The sequence below is a fragment of the Thermobia domestica genome, chromosome 7 (assembly GCF_964235325.1).
Source record: "Thermobia domestica chromosome 7, izTheDome1.hap1.1, whole genome shotgun sequence".
Classification (NCBI taxonomy): Eukaryota; Metazoa; Arthropoda; class Insecta; order Zygentoma; family Lepismatidae; genus Thermobia; species Thermobia domestica.
Window position 1 is genome coordinate 118176250 of NC_137460.1, and position 21886 is coordinate 118198135.

At 35.3% G+C, this 21886-nt stretch overlaps 1 protein-coding gene across 3 annotated transcripts in view; it reads left to right on the plus strand.

The window, feature by feature from the left end:
* The window catches only part of LOC145690368 (uncharacterized), a 102818-nt gene that overhangs the window by 17555 nt on the left and 63377 nt on the right, over positions 1-21886 (plus strand). For 2 of the 3 annotated variants that reach the window (XM_081765195.1, XM_081765197.1), the window contains exon 2: positions 2634-2689. The gene's annotated coding sequence lies outside the window, so the exon portion shown is untranslated. Of the gene's footprint in view, positions 1-2088; positions 2295-2633; positions 2690-21886 lie in introns of those variants that run through there. The other variant, XM_081765196.1, reaches the window with a different exon arrangement.

The following is a 21886-nucleotide window of genomic DNA, read 5'->3' on the forward strand; positions in this document are numbered from 1 at the left end:
TATATATATATATATATATATATATATATATATATATATATATATATATATATATATATACATATATATACTTTAAAATTATTCAGTTAGAACACGATAGTCCATGTCGATTTATTTGTGTTTCCCAGAACAAAAGAGTAAACTGAGTAATGAGATAGCTACATGTGTAAATATGTTCATTTTTCCTCAGAATAATAATGTTAATCATGTGTAAAACTCTAACAGAGAACATATAGATATTAGTAATTAAGATAGAAGAGAGATTTGGTTCAGGCATTTACTTAGTATCTTTAAATCATATAACTTTAAATAATTTTTTTATGTAATAAATACTCCCTGAAGTTTGTTGCATGACAGTCTAGAGTTAAAGCACATTAAATGTATGTATTACAAACTTTAAAGAAAATGAATGGAAATGAAAGAATCAATAAACAGACTCACTCCGAAAAAAATTGCAACTCATTCTGCAAATGAAGCACAACGAATATAAAAGCAGCGAAAGAAAAGAATTTAATAGATCAGAATTAAAATAGGGAAAGACGGCACTGGTAGGAAGTCATCAACAGACACGTACCCAGCAATTTTTCTTCGTAGTATCTGGAATGGGTCATGCAAAGTACACGTATAGTGTTTAAAAAGAGTGGGGATGTTCTGGGGGATAGTCTGGATCAGGGGCGGATCCAGAACGGATTTCTGGGGGAGGGACGATGGGTTGTAATACTGCTACTTAGAGCTACTTTTAAGAGCTCCAAACTCTGAGATGGGTTATATATATATATATATATGTATAAAATAATAAAGTTTCCTCTTCTGGGGGGGGGGAGCAATTGTTCCGATCGCCCCCCTGGATCCGCCACTGGTCTGGATTCAATGGATCGTCACGTAGATGCACTCCTGGTCTTCAAGTATAATGCAACGGAAATTGGAACGTTGAGTTCAGTATGTGAAAAGAGATTAAGCATATCTTTTGAAAGGTAGTTGCGGTTCCTATATAAGTAAGGCTGCAGTCCTCCTACGAAAATATCCTAGGTACCGCAATGCCTATATACCATATTTTTTCTCTTTAAATCAAGCGGTTCAAGACAAATCTAATACATTTAAACAACTTTCTTCCTTTTTGCACTCTCATTAAGTCTAAGGCTTAAATAGCTATTTAGGGCTATATGAATTTTCAAATTCTTTAATCAGACTCTTCAACAGATTTGGTGAAACACAGGGAAACTTTTGAACTCGTTTTCGTCAATAAAGGATCAAACTTTGGTGACTTCTGTATTATTCACGCTTCATGATTTAAACTTTACAAATTGTAAATTTTTAGGCATAGCAGTTTCGGAGATCTAGTGGTAACGACTAAATCAGAATCCGTTATTTAGTATTTAACATAAACCCTATATCTCAGTAAAGCCTTTGTATTTCTTTTGAATAGAGAATTCAATATATGATACATATTATAATTATGATGTATATAATATTCTGATTGAGCTCTATATTTTGTTTTTTCGTTGTATACCAACACTGGAAAGTGGCATATGTTTTTACAAAAGGAATTTTTCAATCGAAAAGTTACACAAAACGAAGGAAGAAAGTAACAAAAAACATGGTAGTCACTCTTGTCCAAGAATTGCCTTTAATCCGTTACTCCTGTGTATGGAAATTCCTTACTGAATGTTCTGTAGAAGGATTTAATGAAAGTTTCCATTTTTTTTTGAATTATTCCAAACTTATAGGACATTTATTTGGAAGCAAAGGCTTTATTGCTTGTTCATATGTGGATAAAAATTCGTTATGAATCATTTATACCGTTTTGCTATGCATACGTTGACAACTAAGAAATTGCTAGAAATTGCTAGAAATGAGAAACACATCACGGTATTTATAAAATTCTAATATGAATAAAAAGATAATAATTAACGCAATTCCTATGGAATGTACCGTGTGTTGAATGTGAGTTTACCGTATGTTCGAGCACAAATATTGTCAATGCAAGTCAATGAGTCACAATGTGCGGAAAAATGTAAAATATCAGTTTCCTTCTTTGTGAGTCCCTTAGTCCAGATATGCACATGACAGTAAGTGGAGTCACAAACAACCAATAGCATGCGAGTTCCTTTGCACTGAAGTCAGCTGGTCAGACTTGGCAACAGCTAATTTTTCTTACGGATATCATCGTTGTTATTGCTCTTTTACTTGAGACCTTCGATGGTGTCGCCTCTACTTCAACACCGAGAATTAAAAGTTTGGAGAAAAAAAAAAATTCCGCTCATTTTCAGTGGAAAACTATAACACAAGTTAAGGTAATATATTCAACTTATGAATTTCAGCTATTATATAGTTTTCTTGTATAGGAATTGCACTACAATTGATTTATTCAGTAATTAATGGCGGCTTACAATTATGTGTTTTGTGCACACTGAGAACAGCTCATCTGAAACATATAAAAGAATATAAAAGTGCTGAGCTCGAAGTCAAGGTATGTTTATGAACTATTACAAAATCTTTCTTGTGCCTTAACGTAATACTTGTAATTGTCTAAAGTTAAGATTAGCATAACACGATATAATTTCTAGTTAACGCAATGTTTTATTTTAAATTTCCTAAATAACTTTAATGATATTTGTTCAATTTAATTACAGATTTCGCTTTGAAATTAAGATAATCCTCTACGATTGGATTCTTCTTCGGCGAGAAGGTAAAGTATTTTTTCCTTATATTTTAACAATATTGCATTTCGATTTATTTAAATGGCGGTATTTTCTAAGTAAACAAATATGAACGATTTGACACTTCAATACTTTATAAATTTATATTGCTATTATGAATGATGCAACATACAATTATATATACATATTTTCTATATTGTTGACGGGGCTCTCGCTCACTCAGGGGTAGAGCTTTCTTCTCTGGTGCATAGGGTCCTTAGTTCGATTCCACCTCGTGCCAGGTGAGCTTTATGGTGGATAAACACTGTGTGCGTGAATTTTCTTGGGGTGTTTCCGTTTCCTCTCACTTTCTTCATTCCTGGGGCCGCGGTGGCTCAGTGGTAGAGCGTTTGCTTCTGGCGCATGGTGTCACGGGTTCAAACCCTGCTCCCACCAAGTGAGCTATGTGGTGGACAAACACCATGTGCGTGGGTTTCCTCGGGGTTCTTCCGTTTCCTCCCACTTTCTTCATTCCACCGTTTTCATTAATTTCTCATAATCACGTCCCCTTTAGCCTAACCGGCATAAACATGGGACGTAATACAAAGATTTCATTTCATTTCTTCATTCCATCATTTCATTCATTTCTCATCATCATCGTCTCTTTTGACCTAACCGGCATAACAGTGGACTGTAAACTTAAGATTCCATTTCATTTCTTCAATTGTAATCATTTGGACTTTTATGTATTATTTAAAAGAAATCCAATGCAAAAGGATAGATAAAAATAGCACTCTTAAGGATTGTTTATTTTATCTATCATAAATTGGACGTGAGAGGATATATATGTAGGGCTCGTGAGGCGTGTCGATGAGAGCATTCGATATCGCAAATTAATATGTCTAACGCAGGCGAAGAGAGAAGCGTCAAATGAAGAATGAAATTAAATGTAACAAAATTCAATATGGATTATGTAGAAAGAGGGAGGCATGGAGGAAAAGCAGCAAAATATTATCTGCTGCGGCGACAACCAGATTTATTTGGTATTTAATATACTTTTCTTATATACTACTCTAATGCTGTTTGTACTAAATGGTCCAGTAATGGAGTGAGTCGGTGGGTCAAGATTTCTGACTAGATCAGTGGTTCGTGGGTCAACAGGACGTGACCCACTGACTAACCCTGACCGGCCGACCCACTAAGATCCACTGACCCACTCTGCTCAGTGCATTGTAGACAGCATCTTCTGAACATTGGTGACTTTATCTACGTCTGTACTTTCAAGGCCTCCATTTTTCTTACTTTTTCATTTGTTTCTATTTACTTACCTGAGATGATTATATCTAAGTGAAAAAAGAACTTCAGGTTATATATATTTAAGTTTGTAATAGTAATAATAGCAATAGGACGTACTACTTGGCTTTTCAGACACAGTTTGTGAGATTTTAGAGGAGCTAACTACAGAAAAAAAAATATTTTTAGTCACCTGCAATAACTATATGAATTATTATATAAAAAAATTGAAGGTATCTATGTATGCGTTATCATCACGGTCAAATTGCAAAGTAAAATGAAGTGACTTTTGGTATATAGTTAGGTTCCAATCTCAACTGGGATGTTATCATATTGCTTTCATTATAATGACTTTTCTGAGGAGGAATGGGGGTCCGAATTTTTGAAAAAATTTATTCTCTTACAAGCAGTGGCGGATCTAACCCGGGGCCGGGGGCCTAGTCCTCCCGGTATTTTTAGTAACAAAAATAATTTAACGTATTATTTATATATTTTGGGAAGTTTATAGTAATCTCATGATATATCTACTATAGTCAGGATTCCGGCTGCCCCTTCCCCCTAGTTTTTACCTTCTAGATTCGCTTCTGCTCACAAGCCGTTTAACTTAGGGAGCTGAAATTCAATATATTAACTTTATTAAAAACCAAACAAACCTATCCTATTTTTAACATTCTTTTTATGGGGAGGGTAATTTCTATATATGCAAAATTGGTAGTCGGTTGATCGAAAACGATCGATATTAGTTGAGAAACAAACGAGAAAGAATTATTAATTGAACAAAGATCTACAGTGCTTCGCATTTTATATCAATTGCTTTCTATTATAATAACTGCTGAAGCTTGTATTTATTATAACGTTGTGGTGCGTTCCGAGCACAAGCCAATCAAGCCATAAAAGTTGTGAGAAAAATAGACAAAACTTTTACTGTAAGCCTAATTACATATAAGCTTTAAGTTCGTAAGGTATGCTTATTATATGGATTTTTTAACCTTTTTCCCCCTTTACGTTGGTCTATTTACCTTGATTTGGGACTTTCAAATTTCATTCTATTTTCCACCGAAAAGTATCTGTAATTCAACAAGGAAATAGGTATTGAAATTCATCGTAATTTGGTCCATCACAAACACTTTACAATTTTATTTCGTAAAGGTCAGAGCCGCCAGTATTGTAAAAGAGCGGTGTTTGAGCGATTAACCGTAGAAATTCAAACTCTGATTAGTGATTATTTCACAGTTTGAGGTCATGATGGATGGTGGTCAGAGTGGGTCACGATGGTTCAAGTTTTCATTGACCCACACCATCTCTGGAAGAGTCAAAATGGTAAAAAAAAAACAGTCAATTGTTTTATTTGATATGCCTGATTCTTTTCAAATGTCATTTATGCATGAGAGAGGCCCACTCATGTGGGGGGATCCACCTTGTTCGGAACACCACCGAAACTGCCTTACTCGCTATCAGGGCCGTGCTGGGATACTAATGAGGGCGGTGGACAAGTTTACTAAAAGGGCGCCCATACAAACGGGAATATATATATATATATATATATATATATATATATATATATATATATATATATATATATATATAGAGAGAGAGAGAGAGAGAGAGAGAGAGAGAGAGAGAGAGAGAGAGAGAGAGAGAGAGACTTTAAAGAAAGTATGGGTGCCATTTTATATCAAAATCACCACTAAATTTGTTTTAGTATTAACGTAAATAGCTAACCTTGAATCCAAATCCTCTTTACTACAGAAAAACTTTTTAGTTCCTGTAATAACATTTCTGTCAAATAAAAAGAAGCTAAATGTATCAACAACTTAATATAGCACGCCTATGGACGCAGGAGGCTCATTGCCGCGTTTACAAAAGCGCTCCATTGATTCCTTAGAAAACTGAACCCAGTTTCTACTTTATATTTCAATCTCTGCGAGAACCATTTTAATATTGTCATCCCATCTGCGCCTCGGTCTTCCTAACGGTCATTTTCCTATTTGGATTTCCAATTACAACTTCGAAAGCGTTTCTAATTTCTTCCATTCTGGCTACATAACCTGACCATTTGATCCTGCTAGACTTGATGACCCTAATAATGTTTGGTAAACGGTATAAAATTATGCAGTTCCTCGTTATGAAGTTTCCGCCATTCCCCATTCCAGTTCCTTTTGGAGTTCGAGTATTGGTTTAGGAATCTTGTTTTCAAATACTTTCAGTCTACGATTTTCCGTCAGAGTCAGTACCCATGTTTCGCAACCATACAGCACAACAGACATGATTATCGTTTTATATTTTGAGCTACAAATTCCTCAACAGAATTAGAGACAATAAAAGATTTTAACTGAATAATAGGACGAAATCCCTGCTTTCAGTTGACATCAATTTTCTTTAGTGATTATGGTTTTCGTGTGTTAATAATGATCCTAGATATTTGAAAGTATCCACTTTGTCGAAAGAAAATATTATTTGGAATTTTAACGCATCCATAAAATGCAGTACTACGATCCCGACAAACTTCCATTTATTTAGTTTTCTCTGCGTTTGTTTTTAAGCCTATATCCGTGCAAGCGTTAATTAAGATTCCTGCATTCCTTTCTATTGTTCTATCATTCCCTATTAAATTTACATCATCAGCATACGCCATAACGTGGCAAATACAATTCAGCTCTAGGACCTGATTACTGTCTTTGATTTTCCTTATAGCGTTCTCCAGAACAAAGTTAAATAATTATGACGACAACGCATCTCCTTGTTTCAGGTCATTCTCAACGTGAAAGCTCGCGAACAAGAATTTCTCTACTCGAACCTTACTTCGGGATTCATTTAAACATATCTTAATTAATCTACCTTTTTCGGTATTGCAAATTCTGTAAGCTTGTTGTACAATGTTTCCCTCCTACCAGAGTCTAAAGTCAATAGTTGATGTGCCAGGACGTTGTATTCTCTCATTTCTTTCCAAGTATTAGTCGAATGGTAAATATCTGGTCGATAGTTGATCGATTTTATCTAAATCCGTTCTGATAATCTCTAATAATTTCATCTCCGTATGGAGTCAATCTTCCTAATACAATGTGTAAGAGGATTTATTGGATGTTAACAGAAAAGAAATACCTCGATAATTATTAGATCTGTTTTGTTTCTTTTCTTCTGAACTGGAACAATGATTGATTCTCTTCACTCTTGTGGTAACTCCTCCTTGTTCCAGATAATGAGAATGAGTTTGTGTATCTTGCTCTAAATTTTTCCCCTCCAGCTAAAATTAAGTCAACCAGAATTTCGTCTACACCCGGAGATGTATGTTTATTTTTTTTTTTTAATAGCAATTTCTATTTCTGCCTGGTTAGGTTCTGGAATATACGGTTATGCTGCATGCATTTCACTTTCTTCACGCGCATTAGTTTTTTCTATGTGTTAAGCAAATCATCAAAGAAATATTTCCATATATTTAAGATGCTATCTGTATCAGTGAGAACTGTTCCTTTAGGTTTCTTTAATATATAAGCACGAAGTTGATAGCCCTTCCTAAGTTCGTTGATGCATTTATACATGTCCCGAATGTTTTTGTTCTAACTATTATCTTCAAGTTAATTAATTTTAACTTTCAAAAGTAGCGTTTCTTTGTTCTAAAAGTTTTAGAAGTTTTCTGCCAGATGACAATGAAATTTTATGCAGTTATTTCGTTCGGATTTTGTAGCCAACGCTGTTTCTTCTGTTTTCTCTTCTCTGCTACTTTAGTACATTCCTTGTTAAGCCATGGTTTGTTCCTACGTATTTTTGCGTGCTCCAATATTTATTTTGCTGAAATTTTAAAGTTATCTCTAATTTCAACCAAGTATCTTGAACACTAGTGCACTCCGAACCTTCTAAAGCCGAGAATCTATTCGACACTTCAATCTGACTCCCCTCTCACCTGACTCTCCTCTATTTAAAAAAAAATACCGCTCCGTTTTCAGATATTGAATATTTCCTTTATTCAACGTTAGTATCTCTCTTACTATCACAATCAACTCCTCTGAACGACCGAACATCAGTTGTGCTAGACTGTTCTTTCCTGTCTACTAAAACATGGTCAGTTTGAATACGTGTTTTTCCATCTGATGAGGTCCAAGTATATTTATGAATATCGCGATGTTGGAATTTTGTAATCTTCACGATAAGGTTTCGGGATGTTGCACAGTTCACGAGTCTAACGCCGTTGTCACAACCTTCCTTATGCAAACATTTATTCCCTATAATCGGTTTGAAAATACCCTCTGGTCCTACCTTCGCATTGAAACCGCCTAACAGTATTTTCATATTGTATTGGAGGAGATGAACAAATACCCGTTCTATTCTTTCTTAAAAACTGTATTTTTTTATCGCCATCCTTATTTTCTGTTGAGACATGTGCATTTAAAACAATAATATTACACCACCGACCCTTAAGAGAAGTAAAAGAAAATCTATCATTAACAAATTTAACCTATGTGACTACTGATATTACGTATTCGTTTGTGGACGGAAAGCCCTGTTTCTAGTTGGTAATTTTTAATTTGTTCCCCGTAAAAGAACGTAAAATTTCCCGACTTGACTCCTCCATTTCCTTCTCATCTAACTTCCTGATATCCCACTAGGTCCAACCTCTATTTCTAAACTCATTTTTTACAAATTTTAACGCGCCTGTCCTATAGAGACTTCATATATTTTATGTTCCAAATCTCATGTTCATTTTACTTTGCGGAGTTCGTGCCAAGTTATCAGTTCCGATCAGAGGATTCTGCGAACTTATCTGCAAAATCTTTTTTTTAATGGATGAGGTTGTTAGCCTCACACCAAATTCTCAAGCTGGATTATCACCCCTTGTCTGTAGGCGACTGCTTACTCAGTATATTCACAGCTAACCTCTATATCCCAGAGGCCTTCTCCTCGATCCACAACCTGAGGACGCGCCGTGTCGTGGTGACAGGAAGACCACATTTTACGAAAATTAATACAGCTTTATTTCAGAAATACAACAGGTACTGATTATCCGAACACTGCGTTAAAACACACAAAAACAATCAATATGCTCGGATATATAGGATGCATATTAAGACTGTGAAAGCTTCGATGCCGTAAAAATCGTAAATAAGAGACTAGTGTCAGTGTAGTATTACATAAATGCATCGTACGTTTGACTATCCGAACTATTCTTGATGTATCATATTGTTTCGTTTTATAGCTATATAACTTTCTGAAAGTATTTGAGAACAAGATCCTAAGACGAATATTCGGACCCAAGAGGAACGGGAATGGGGAATGGCGGAAACATCATAACGAAGAACTACATAATTTATACAGTTTACCCAACATTGTTAGGATCGTCAAGTCTAGGAGGCTTAGATGATTAGGTCATGTAGCTAGAATGGAAGAAAGTAGAAACGCTTTCAAAGTCTTGACTGGAAGACCAATTGGAAAACGGCCATTAGGAAGACCTAGGTGCAGATGGAAGGACAATATTAAGATGGATCTCGCAGAGATTGGAATACAAAGTAGAAACTGGATGCAGTTAGCTAAGGATAGAAGTCAGTGGAGAGCTTTTGTGAACATAGGCCATAGACTTAGTTAGTTAGATTATATTCTTTACCTGTTCTCTGCCACTGAAATAAAGAAGAATAAAATAAAAAATAATGTGATATTTCGCAGGGCATCTTGTGTAAAGGGCGCACTGTATCTATCACGGGTTCTTCGCCAACAGTAACGGTGTGTATTTATTGTACAGAGCTGTGCAATACAGAAGAGTAAATAACATCGTTCATCTTTGATGTGGTCTCGGAAGGGTGCCTAATGTAAAGGGCGCACTGCACCTTTCACGGGTTCTTTACCAATAAAACTGTAAGAAATTATTACTAAAAACTTGTATCTTTATTTATACTGTGATATTTCGGAGGGCGCACCGGGACACGTCCCGGTGTCCCGGTGGGCCAGCACGGGCCTGCTCGCTATACATTTGCAAACTGTTCTAACACAACTATACTTGATTATTAGAGAAATAGTGCATTTAGCATAAATATTTTTGGCTTTGGATTAATTGTTTTAACAAAAGAGACACTGACCAAAGCTTAAAACTTTACTTTATTTTAAATTATAATTTGTAACTGTTTCGGATATCTAGCATATCCTTCTTCAGACACGATCGAAATTAATGAAAATACAGACATATATATAAATGTTGTTATAACATTTATATATATGTCTGTATATATAAACATATATATAAACATATATATAAATGTTGTTATAACATTTATATATATGTCTGTATTTTCATTAATTTCGATCGTGTCTGAAGAAGGATATGCTAGATATCCGAAACAGTTACAAATTATAATTTAAAATAAAGTAAAGTTTTAAGCTTTGGTCAGTGTCTCTTTTGTTAAAATAAATATTTTATATTAATTTTATCTGTATTCTCTCTTTACTTATAAAAACAATATAATTGTAAATATTTCTGAGAATATAAGTGGTACTACTTAACAATTTTTTTATCATCCTTTTGGGCGCAGAATAACACCGACTCGATACTACATATATGTAATGTCGTTTAGTGTCAGACCCCACCAAACTTTGGACCCCTCCCAACAAAAATCTCTAGGTGCGCGCCTGATGCAGGGTTGCTTTAGAAATTTTGTGATCCTTCAAAATTAAGTTGACTGTATTGTTTTCACGGAATTTGGATGCATTAGCAATGTGTCAATTTTAGTATCCATTTCTTAAATTTGTATTTTCAAAGTCTAATGAGGTTGTTTATAAAAAAAACACGCTAATTAGGTTCTGTATTAGGATGTATAAAAAAAACTTTTTTTAATATTAAGTTGGGTAGTGCGGAAAAGTGATAATTTATGACCCAAAAGATCTCTGACTTTTTTAAAGATTTTTTGCATGTCGTTTAGGTGGCTCGCATCGACTTTGAAGTTTTGATACTGATTTGAATAGACCCTATGCAACACACACAACAATTTCACAAAAATGTCAGTATTTGGTTATTTGCTATCACATCTCCATTAGGTTTCTCTTTCTTTATTCACAGGATTGCCATGAATTTCGGAACTGATACTTGTTAAAGTATGAATCGAGACCGAAAGTATTCTTTTAATTATTTTCTTTTTATTTTATGAATGTGGAGTGAAGAGGAGGGAGAGATATTACATATGGAGAAAACCGATTTGACTCAGAGTCCAGAATCGCTTACAAATTCGAGTCTGCCATGTCTAGAAACGATTTTGCGATAACCAGTATTTCTATTCTCACACAGTTTGGAACCAAAACTTCCTTGTAGGGACGAAAGTAACCAATTACCTAAAATTTTCAAGTAATTCAGATTAAATTAAGTATTATAGACCTATGTTTACTAACAATAAGTTATGCACTAACCTCAAATCAGGTACATATAAAATAAAAATAAATCGATGTTTCAAATTCAGAACATCTGATCGCTCCCAACGCATTTATCAAAACACATTGACAATGAGCACTAGCAGAGGGTCCATCACTAGAAATACGAATTATTTATCGGTAAGCTAAGTTGCAATCGATTCAACATAATGGAAGAAGTTTTAATTGCATGCGTGATTGCATAACCACACAAAGGAGATAATTATGTAGACATAGAAAATAAACTCAGACAAAGTTCATTTATGGGGAACGCTAGAACTGAATAGATTGTTAGGTGCTTTTGTTCAATATCTACCTTAGGGCGGATATATTATATTTCTAGGTGAGCAATCATCTGGCGAAAATGAAGTGAATGAGCACCAGACCTTTGCTGAATGTAATAACCCTCTCTATGCGATCGACATATCTGCTGCTAGCTGGACAGCAAGGAGACCAGAGAAGTAGTTTAAATTTCCATTATCTGCATGTAAAATCAGCGCTTTATTAACTAAACAACCATCGCTTTATAATACAGTGTTAAATGTATACCTTAGTATAGTAATTGGATTTTGCAGTGAAACCGAAACCTGAATTTCAGACAGACACAAAATCAGAATTTGAGGCAAAATGATTGAAAGGAGTTTTGAATTTCGTTTTTGTAACCCCTGGACAAGAAAAGGAAAATCATGACCAAAGTCATTAGTATGTGTAGGTACCATCCTGGGTCCGTCTGGTGAAAAGGAGGAAGATCATAGCATCTTAGTCAGACCCGCTAATATCTCCAGACAATTTTCTCACAGCGGGTGATAGAAAAGGGATACCTTGCTCCTTGGCCCTGCTTTCCCCAAACTTGTCTCCCCCAGACTTTTCTTTGTAGGAGTGCATGAAGTGCCTTATGGATACTGTACAAGAGTTAACTGTGCACTACTCAAGAGCAGTTTGAACATGTGTTGTGAGAGCACAAGTACTCGAGTTCCACATACAGCAGGTAATGAAGCTTTTACTAGTGGTGTTCTGTCCTTCTTCTCTTATTGTTGCCACTACCGTGATTCGCATGTTCTCAATCCGTGCAATCAGAGTTCATAGCTATGATAACACTGTACAGCATCCTTCCTGCTTCGCGTTTTTCAGAGTACTTTTATCATACTGAATTAATAGTTCTCATGCTTATTCATTCCTTTTACGCACAGATAATTACCTTCGCCATATGGTGGGCATGCGGAACAAACACTCAACAGTCAATTCAATTGCATTGTGTCTCATAATTATACGTGTATATCTGCAGAATTGTTGCGTTTCCCTATGTGGTTATGTAACCACGCACAACATTTAAAACTTTTTGTCGAATTTAATTCGATTGCAAAATCGACTTGCCGACAATGAATGTGTGTCTCCTAGAGATGAATCCTTCTCTTCATGCTCATTTTATCCCATATTTACTTCAAAGACTTTCGAGAAATTTCTTATGTTATTTGGAGAATCCCTTGCTCCGCCACTGCAAAACCATATACAGTTTTGGATATAACATGATATTAGTTTGTAGGACAGATTCAATTCTGCCCATCTTTAAAAATGATTTTGCAATTATCAGTATTACCATCTTCCCACAGTTCCAAACCAAAAATTCCTTGCAGTGAAAAAAGTAGTCAATTAACTAAAAACTTTAAGTAAGTTAGATTAAATTAAACGTTAAACTTTTACTAACAATAGGAAGTAATCTCAAATTAGATCATATAAAATAGAAAGTAATCTATTATTTTAAATAGGAATATGTAGCGTTCCGATCATATTTGTTCGGACACAGCAATAACGAACTCAAAACCGATGACAATCTGTAAAAACCGAGATGTATCGTAACTATGTTCATTCAACACTTGAAATCATCCGTTTTGTAATGTAATATTTAGCCTAGACCTCAAATGTTTGATGGTATGGACTTTTCCTTCCAAATAATTACTCAAACATTAAATGAAATCTTTTAGTTTTACGTCTCACGTTTATGTCGTGTAGGCTTTGACACGATGTTGCCGAGTGCCAAGGGGTGTGGCTATGGCTAAGGAGACAAACTACAGCGCGATCAGGTGACAGGGGATACACGTGGGTATGTAGAAAATAAACGTGGCAAAACCGCTGGCCTCTCATTTGCTACCAGCATTTAAAGGGAACTTGGAGCACCGCTTTCAAATGCCAAGATGTTTGCCACGCCGTTTAATTATATTTTGTAGAAGTCAAGCAAGACATTACCAATAAACCTAAACACCCACCATCAAACAGTGGTAAATTATGTCTAAACATTAATAATAATAATAATAATAATAATAATAATAATAATAATAATAATAATAATAATAATAATAATAATAATAATAATAATCTTGCTACAAAAAGTCTCGATGTTTGGGTGCCATAATTTGATTCAAAAATATTTATTCCATGAAATCTTTTTATGTAAATCTGTAGTGGAACGTAGCGAACTCAAGTAATTTCTAAAGTAGTTCATCGCTAAAGTATTGTTACATGATGAGGGATATGGTCCCGGAAGTCCGTCGTTCGATTCTTGTGGATGTCACAATTTTTTTCAAGAAGATTTGAACTCATGTAGACTCAAGCTTTTTAGAAGCAATTTGTAAAACTTTTTTTGGTTCATTAAACTAGATACAATAATAGAAGTCCTTTACCCTGCACATGTCTACATCTTATTCCTTGTCCTGCACTTTTTCTCTTCTTTGCTACTTTTACACATTACACATCGTGTCATATGTTAGCTATACTTTGTTTTGTTACTTTGTTGATTCAATATTTTGTTATTGACTAAAATGCCACATAATGCTCTTTCTACAGAGTGAAGTGATTTAAATCCGCAAACATAAACATTGTTTTATTGTGGAAATACTTATTTTCTATTTTATCAGCTATATTGGTAAGTTCACGTTGGACGATGTCACCTCCAGTGAGGTCAATTGAGGGTAACGTTTGTGGTATTGATCTTGTGAGGTTTATTTCCTAAACCTTCTAGAACTTTCGATTTACGTCAAGACAACGTGATTGTGGGTATTACCTAACATTTGAAGTTTATTACCTTTTATGAATAAGAGAAGAAAGGGGGTTGGCTTGTGTAAAACCAGCCTTTGAATAAAACCGTGAACACCGAGTTTCTCGAGGAAGTGTGAATAAGATTTGACGGAGAAAGATCGTTAGACGACAGGTCATGGAGCTATTTCAATACTTGAAGGTATTGTAATCAGCTGACATATTGAAGGGACTTTACATTACAAACCATTACATTTTATAGACCTAAGATTCTAGTTTACCTACCCAAATTCTACTGCATCTTTTAGTGTATTTCATTTATAATTACAATATTGGCTTTGTTAAAGCTACATACCGAATTTAGAATTCTTGCATTTTCATGAAAGAATTATACAATTTAATTATTCATGTTTCCAGCTTTACATAAAAGCTGGTGGTGGAGACATCCCTAATCTGTTGGGCAACGATTTTCTTACATTTTCTAGGTTGCCTTTAGTGTTATGCCGACACTATTTTCGGTAATGCAATAGTATGAAAAGTGGATAACCTAAGACAACAGAGTGGAGAATATATGGTAGTTGATGTGCGAAAAGCTCTACAATCTGTGACAAAGCCTACACTGGCGCTTAGGGTGCACAATGACGTAGGTTATTGTGTATCACGAATCTACTGTGCCACTGGACAAAACAATAAATTCGGATCTGAGATGTTAAAATTAGTGCAACTGCACCTAGCAATTGAAACATAAAGGCCAGAACCAGTCAGCAGGGGTACCCGGATGGCAATGTCAGTCTATATACCGGTATTTTATCAATTCGTCAGAAATTGAGAGAGATTGCCTGGTATTTTTTAATCCAGCCGTCATATAACCCGAATCTGACAAGTCGGACTATCATTTGTTTTGTCTCTGCAGAACTCCAGGAATAGTGTTAAATTTAATTTCCAAAGTAACTTATGAAAACAACGTGTCACATATTTTCGCAAGAAACCACTGTATATTTATATGTGGGATTATTGGGTTGTAGAAAAATGGCAGATTATTGAACCAAATGATGAATACGTGGTTTGTCAATCATACTTTCAAATCACAATAAATGTATTCTCAAATTTGACCTGCAAAAGATCAATAATTTTTAGACAACCTGCTATAATAAAATCGTTTCTGTTGTGTCTTTCCATATACAGAGCAGTTTAAAAGATAGTTTACAGCTCTTGGACAGTGATTCTGTCCGTGGAAATAACAAAATACTCCAATACTTATTTCCTCGGAATCGCTTTGTTTTACTGATACAAACTGCCGAAAGAGTAGGAAAATGAACTTTAAAGATGAAAACATGCAAACTGCCAGCAACAGTGCTGGACGGCATATTGTCATCTTTGGGATTTATTCTGTCCAAAAATCATTATTCAGAATATTTTAATGATAGCGCAAGAGATTCGTAGATATTCTATTAGGGAAGGTGGGATCGATAAATAATGCATGGAATAACGTTCCACCGAAATCAACAAACGTTATTTGTTAAGACGTCGATATCTCGAACAGAATTAAGATGATCACACAATTTTGTCATGTTGTGTGAGGGTTGTATAACTACAGCAGGAAATGAGAATAGCGAATTAAATTAAAAATATTTTATTTAACGTTTTCCGTTTATATTATATGAGCTGAAGGAGATGCATGGTTAATTAACGTTAATGATCATGAAAGAATTGATGGAACGAGAGTATAGGAGAAAACCGGAGTACACAGAATAAAAACTCAAGAGCATTGTGTTTTTCACAAACCACTTGTTCTGGACCGTCGTACCTTCTAACAGCAATGTTGAACACTTTACTAGTGAGCTACCGTGCTTCTACACACCAAAAAGCAGACAATATATTGTTGACATGATATAAAGAGAAACGGATATGCAATAAGAAAGTCAAAAGTGGTGTGTTAACGGGTTTCAAGAAAGGGAGAACATGAACTTTCGAGAGAATTAGTCACAAGAAGAAAATGTGACAGAAGTGTGGCGGAACGGGGATCATACATGGACTGGAACAGAACAAAGACTCTCCAAAAATACAAGTGTTAGTCTGCAAAATGAGTCCACCCCTACGTTGTGGTGGAGACAAATTAAGGACTGGCTCCAGTGAGATGTAATGTTAATGTAGCCTGTCTTGTATGTGAATCCATGCATTAATATTTTAAGATTTAACATTTCACAGTTATGCTTTATAGGCTAGAGAAGACGGGTTATTACTGAATGATTCAAAGAGTTCGTAGAACTAGAGTGTAGGAGAAAATGAGAGAAATCCAATTAAATCTACGGACAAAATTTTGTCCATCTCAACTTGCGTAGAAGTCTCCAATGGATAATAATACGTATATTGGAAACGGACGTAGGATACACTAAACATTCGAGAGAATGAAAGCATTAATATTTAGAAACGGACGGGAAATAGCGAGAGTGGAGTTGCTTTTAACCTTCGTGTCAGCTTCTGATTCGGTCAATGCTTAGCAGTAGAGGAACAAATGAATTTCGCGCTGGTTTCTTTCTACCGCAGAACAGACAATAATCGAGTTCCCTATTTCGCCTCAAACAAGGAAGTAAACTTTACAATACCATTCAAAGATGAACTTGTAACGAAGTTTTGGGGGGTTTCGGGGCTTACTGCTATGGCGGGGAGATTCATTTTACATGTCTGATATTCTCATCTTAGAACAATCCATATTATGCTCCTTTGCGTGATGAATCTGCTGCCGCACTTTTGTGATATTGTTGTCATAGTTATTACAGTACCTTGAAAGTTCATGTACCCACGCTTTGCGAGATGTACCACGAGAAAAAAACTTCCTTAACATAGTAGTTTTCTGCTTTTCGTTACCGAGTTTCTTGCTTTCATGTATCATCACTTAGACGTTGTCAACATCTTTTGTCAGTTACAGTAAGGAAGCACACTTACTCAATAGTAGAGCTGTTCACCTTTGCTGGTAGAAACCCCAAGTTCGATTCAAGGGCAATTGCTCTTGTGAAGGATAGCATCTGTCTGACGGTTTCTACTAGATACACTCTCGTTTCCTCCCTGGTGCTTGGGGTCCCGGGTTCGATCCCAGCCCCCGCCAAGTGAACTTTGTGGTGGACAAACACCGTGTGCGTGGGTTTTCTCGGGGTTCTCCCGTTTCCTCCCACTTTCTTCGTTCCACCATTTCATTCATTACTCATCATCACCGTCTCCTTTAGCCTAACCGGCATAACCGTGGGACGTAAAACTCAAAGATTTCATTTCATTTCGTTTCGTTTCCTCCCACATTCTCATTCCAGCAATCTTTTCCGTGATTATTAATTGAATTAGCATATGCCCCATTTAACTCATACGATATAAAAGTAAAAGGTTAAGCTAAAGAGTTTATTTAGTTTCATTTTATTCGCTACCTCTCATTCGTTGTTCTACTTATGGAACTATAAACAACATGGTAAACAAAAAACATCCTTCGTCATCTTGTTTTTGTTCGATATATCGGCGTCTCAAAATTCTAAAACTTGACTTACAAAGCACCTAACATGGTGTAGAAAAGAAGTCGTTCCTGTGCAAACCAATAGCTTGTAAGAGCACAAATGAAAACAAGTTAAAACAGACGTTTATCTTTGTATCATCGTGAGTCAGCCGTCTGTGGAGAGTCCTACTCGCTGCTGAGTACACGTTTGTTGAATGTGCAACGTTTTTATTTTATAAATCACAACATGGATAGGTAAATTTTATATTTTCTTTGAAAACTAGATGCAACTTCTAATTTGATTATCAAAACGATGCATTTCGAATATATTCTAATGGCAACAGGATCAAAAAATGTTTGCTTTATTTTGTGAAAAAGAAGAATTGTTATTGACTGGTATTGATGACCATATCGACTACGATATCGTTGTTTCAGTTGCGATGAATGCGATCTAAAATAATCTGCAATTAATAAATTTATGAACCTTTATTGCGCACTATGGTTCAAGAAATGCTCACATTAAAACTGTAGGTATATTATTTGGTGACTATTGAAGCGTTAAACGAACAAACACTTGCGCCAACTCATACAGGTTAGTTTTGGTTCGGTTAGGTTAGGGTGGTGAAATTTTGTATAGGTTACATACGTGATTCGTAACCACGTTTAAGTCTTTTGTACAAACTTAAATTACACCTTTCATTTACTTACCTAACAGCATACAACATCGCATCAAGACCTTCTGACATTTACAATCAGGGTATTGACTGGTATTAACGAAACACCCATAAAATGGTTGCATGTAGCACTCACTACCGTAGAATTTGCGTATGAGATTGATTGATGTCCAAAATGTTCAAAGGTTCTTCTTGGACACTGCTCAGATATGTATGTGTCACTGCTACTACATCCCTGGTACTACATTCCTCAGACCTTACATAAAATATTCATTTGCAGAGGAATATTAATAAACAGTGCTATGTTACATACGGTACAAATGTCCGAAGAGGCCAAAGAAACTCATAACAAAGATTTTAGTGAAAACAAAAATTTTCCAAAGACTTACTTATACTTTTATGTTCATTTGTTACAAGTATTTAAATTTATGGTAATATTATAAACTTGAGACAAGAGGAATATCAAAGCAAACCTCGTTTCGGTATTCCTCTATTTGTGAACTAAAATATTGCGATTAACTAACGTAAAATTTATAACATCTTCCTTTAAAGAGACTTTTTTTTTGACACTATGGTGAGATAATATATCTAGGTGACTTATTTACTATATGTCCTTACAAAACTGTTAAATTTTTAGATGACTGTTTCGATCCACAATAAGGAATTCGTGTTTATATAAAAGTTTCGATTATTTTCGTTATAACAAATATGGCTGCATTATGTAACAGTTCGTAATAGGTTAAGTTAAAATTTTCTTGTTTCATGAATTTGAATTTCCGAGCAATCCATATGAGTGTTTAATTTCTCTAGAGGTAAAATTTTTCAAACCAGTTTACTTAATATATTATTTACTTCTGTTCCATTATTTTTATTGGTGTGTTATTCAAACCAATCTGTCTGATACACTAAATTCAATAAGACGGGAGAAGGAAACACAAGCACAGAAGAATAATTATTATTCTGCTTCATATGTATTTCTTTCCTTACAAAGATCTTAAGAATACCTTCAAAACATAACATACTTTTGCCTCGCCACGAAAAACTGATCACTGCACTGGTCTTGGTGATTAATAATCGTTACATGCTGAGACGCCGGTCCATGCATCATCAATCGAACTCATTTTTCCTAATAACATATCTGGGAATCCCTCATTCTCTTTAGGGAATCCCCTTCGACGCCTTTAAAATAGCCTCAGTCATGTATTTTTGGATAGAGAAGATTACAATTTTAAGATGATAACATGCCGCCCCAGCTCTATACCTTTGGACGTATTTTCCTCTACAGTTAATTTCCCAGCACCATCAGCCGCCTGTGTTTTATAATAAACCGATTTTAAGGAAATGCATACTGGATTATTATTTTTTAATTATTTCGGAAATTACGCTTGATATTTTGCATTCTTCCATATAAGTGTATTCGGCTTAACCCTCTACCACATGCCATGCCATATCTGGCACATCCCCTATTTTTCACTTTAGCTTTTGTGTGATTTATCAAAGGCGCCAAATGACTGTTTCGTCTGCTGTGTGAGATGTTGATGTGTATGAATAAGATATTTTGGTGTCATCTGACATGTTCTTTGTGAGTTGTATTAGACGGAGAAACGTTGACATGTGGTTTTTGTGAAGCAGTGTTTTTCTGTCAGTGAAAATAATTTTTGGCGAACATTGTGCGCACTTTTCCAAACAAAAAATATTACATTCAACGTAAGTAGTTTGAGATGTATTTCCAACAATACGATCTTCATTCTGTATGTTCGTATTGGAGAAATGTAAAAAAAAAAAAAAAAAACGTATGTGCCATATATGTCACACCATGAGTTTACAGGTACCTTCTTATGTTCTTGAAATGCGGAAGTGACAACTACTATAGTCGTTCTGCAATTCTGTTACAGCAATTGATCCAGGGCTTTATTTTATGAAGGGCGTTCATCAGTAGCGGTTAGAGAACTTCCAAATAGTGAAGACAGTGAATTATAAGATTTATCCGAAGATAAATCAGCACTAGATCCAAGAAATACCTGCGGGGGTGCGGTGGCTCAGCGGTAGAGCGTTCACATCCGGTGCGTGAGGTCCCTGGTTCGATTCCAGCTCGCGCCGTGTGGATTTTGTGGTGGACAAATACCATGCTCGTGGGTTTTCTCGGGGTTCTCCCGTTTCCTCCCACTTTCTTCATTCTACTATTTTAGTCATTTCTCATTAGCACCGTCTTCTTTAGCCTAACCGGCATAACCGTGGCACGTTAAAGCTAAAGATTTTATTTCATTTCATTTCCAAGAAATACCAATATTTTGTTATCGAACTCGGATGAAGATTCTGTTGCCTCTTTCTCTGAGAGGATCGTCGTACTCAATTCTGATGATGCAATGAATTCAGATGCTGATGATGTTCCTCTCTGCCTCATAAATAATTCTCAGAATAGGAGGTCTACGTCATCGAACAATTTGAAAAACATCAAGCGAAGACCTAGAAACATGGAAAAGTCCCAAGAAGATGTAAAATTTCAAGGACCTCAGGACTTACCTGAAGAAATAAACAGCTATAAACGCCTATTGAATATTGATGAGACTCTTCATTACGCAGTTGAACAGTCAAAGCTATTTTCAACGCAAGTTCGACCAAGAAATGACTACAAATAAACTTGAAAAGCTTATTGTGTGGTTTTCTACGTCAATTATTCAACTCGCAGCTATTAGACATTACTGGAACGGAAAGCTTGGTCATGATACTGTAAATCAGATGATGAGTTGCGATCGGTTTGAAGAGATCAAACAATTTATTTACTTCAATGCCAATTGAACTTCTATTCCTGCAGAAGAACTTGCCCATAGAATTCATAAGATTAGGCCTTTTCTTGAACAGATACAAGAACGTCTGAAAAAAGTCTCCAAAGAATAATTCTTGGCAATCGATGAGCAAATCACTTCCATAAAGCGTAGATCACCGATAAAACAATATAACGCAAAGAAACCTCATAAATGGGGTTATAAAGCATTTGTTCTGAGTGGAATTTCAGGTTTCAGTTACGAACTCGAAATATTTACTGGGCAGTGACGACGCCAGCTTTAAGTTCTTAGGGGGGCAAAGGAGGGGCAGATACATTTTCGGGGGGGGGGGCTATTTGCCATACCAGAAATGACATATTTATTACGTTTGACTTATTTTACATTACATTGTGTATTTCGTTGCTGTTTTTATATTAAACCTATATGATTATAAATTAAAGTTATTTCAAATAAAATTTGTTACTAACAAATAAGTAACGTCTGCACATGAAATATTTTTCAATGAAACTTTTGAAGCCTAAACATAAATTGAATTCGCGTATGCAACAAGTAACACATTTATCTAGTAACTATATGCTATATATATATATATATATATATATA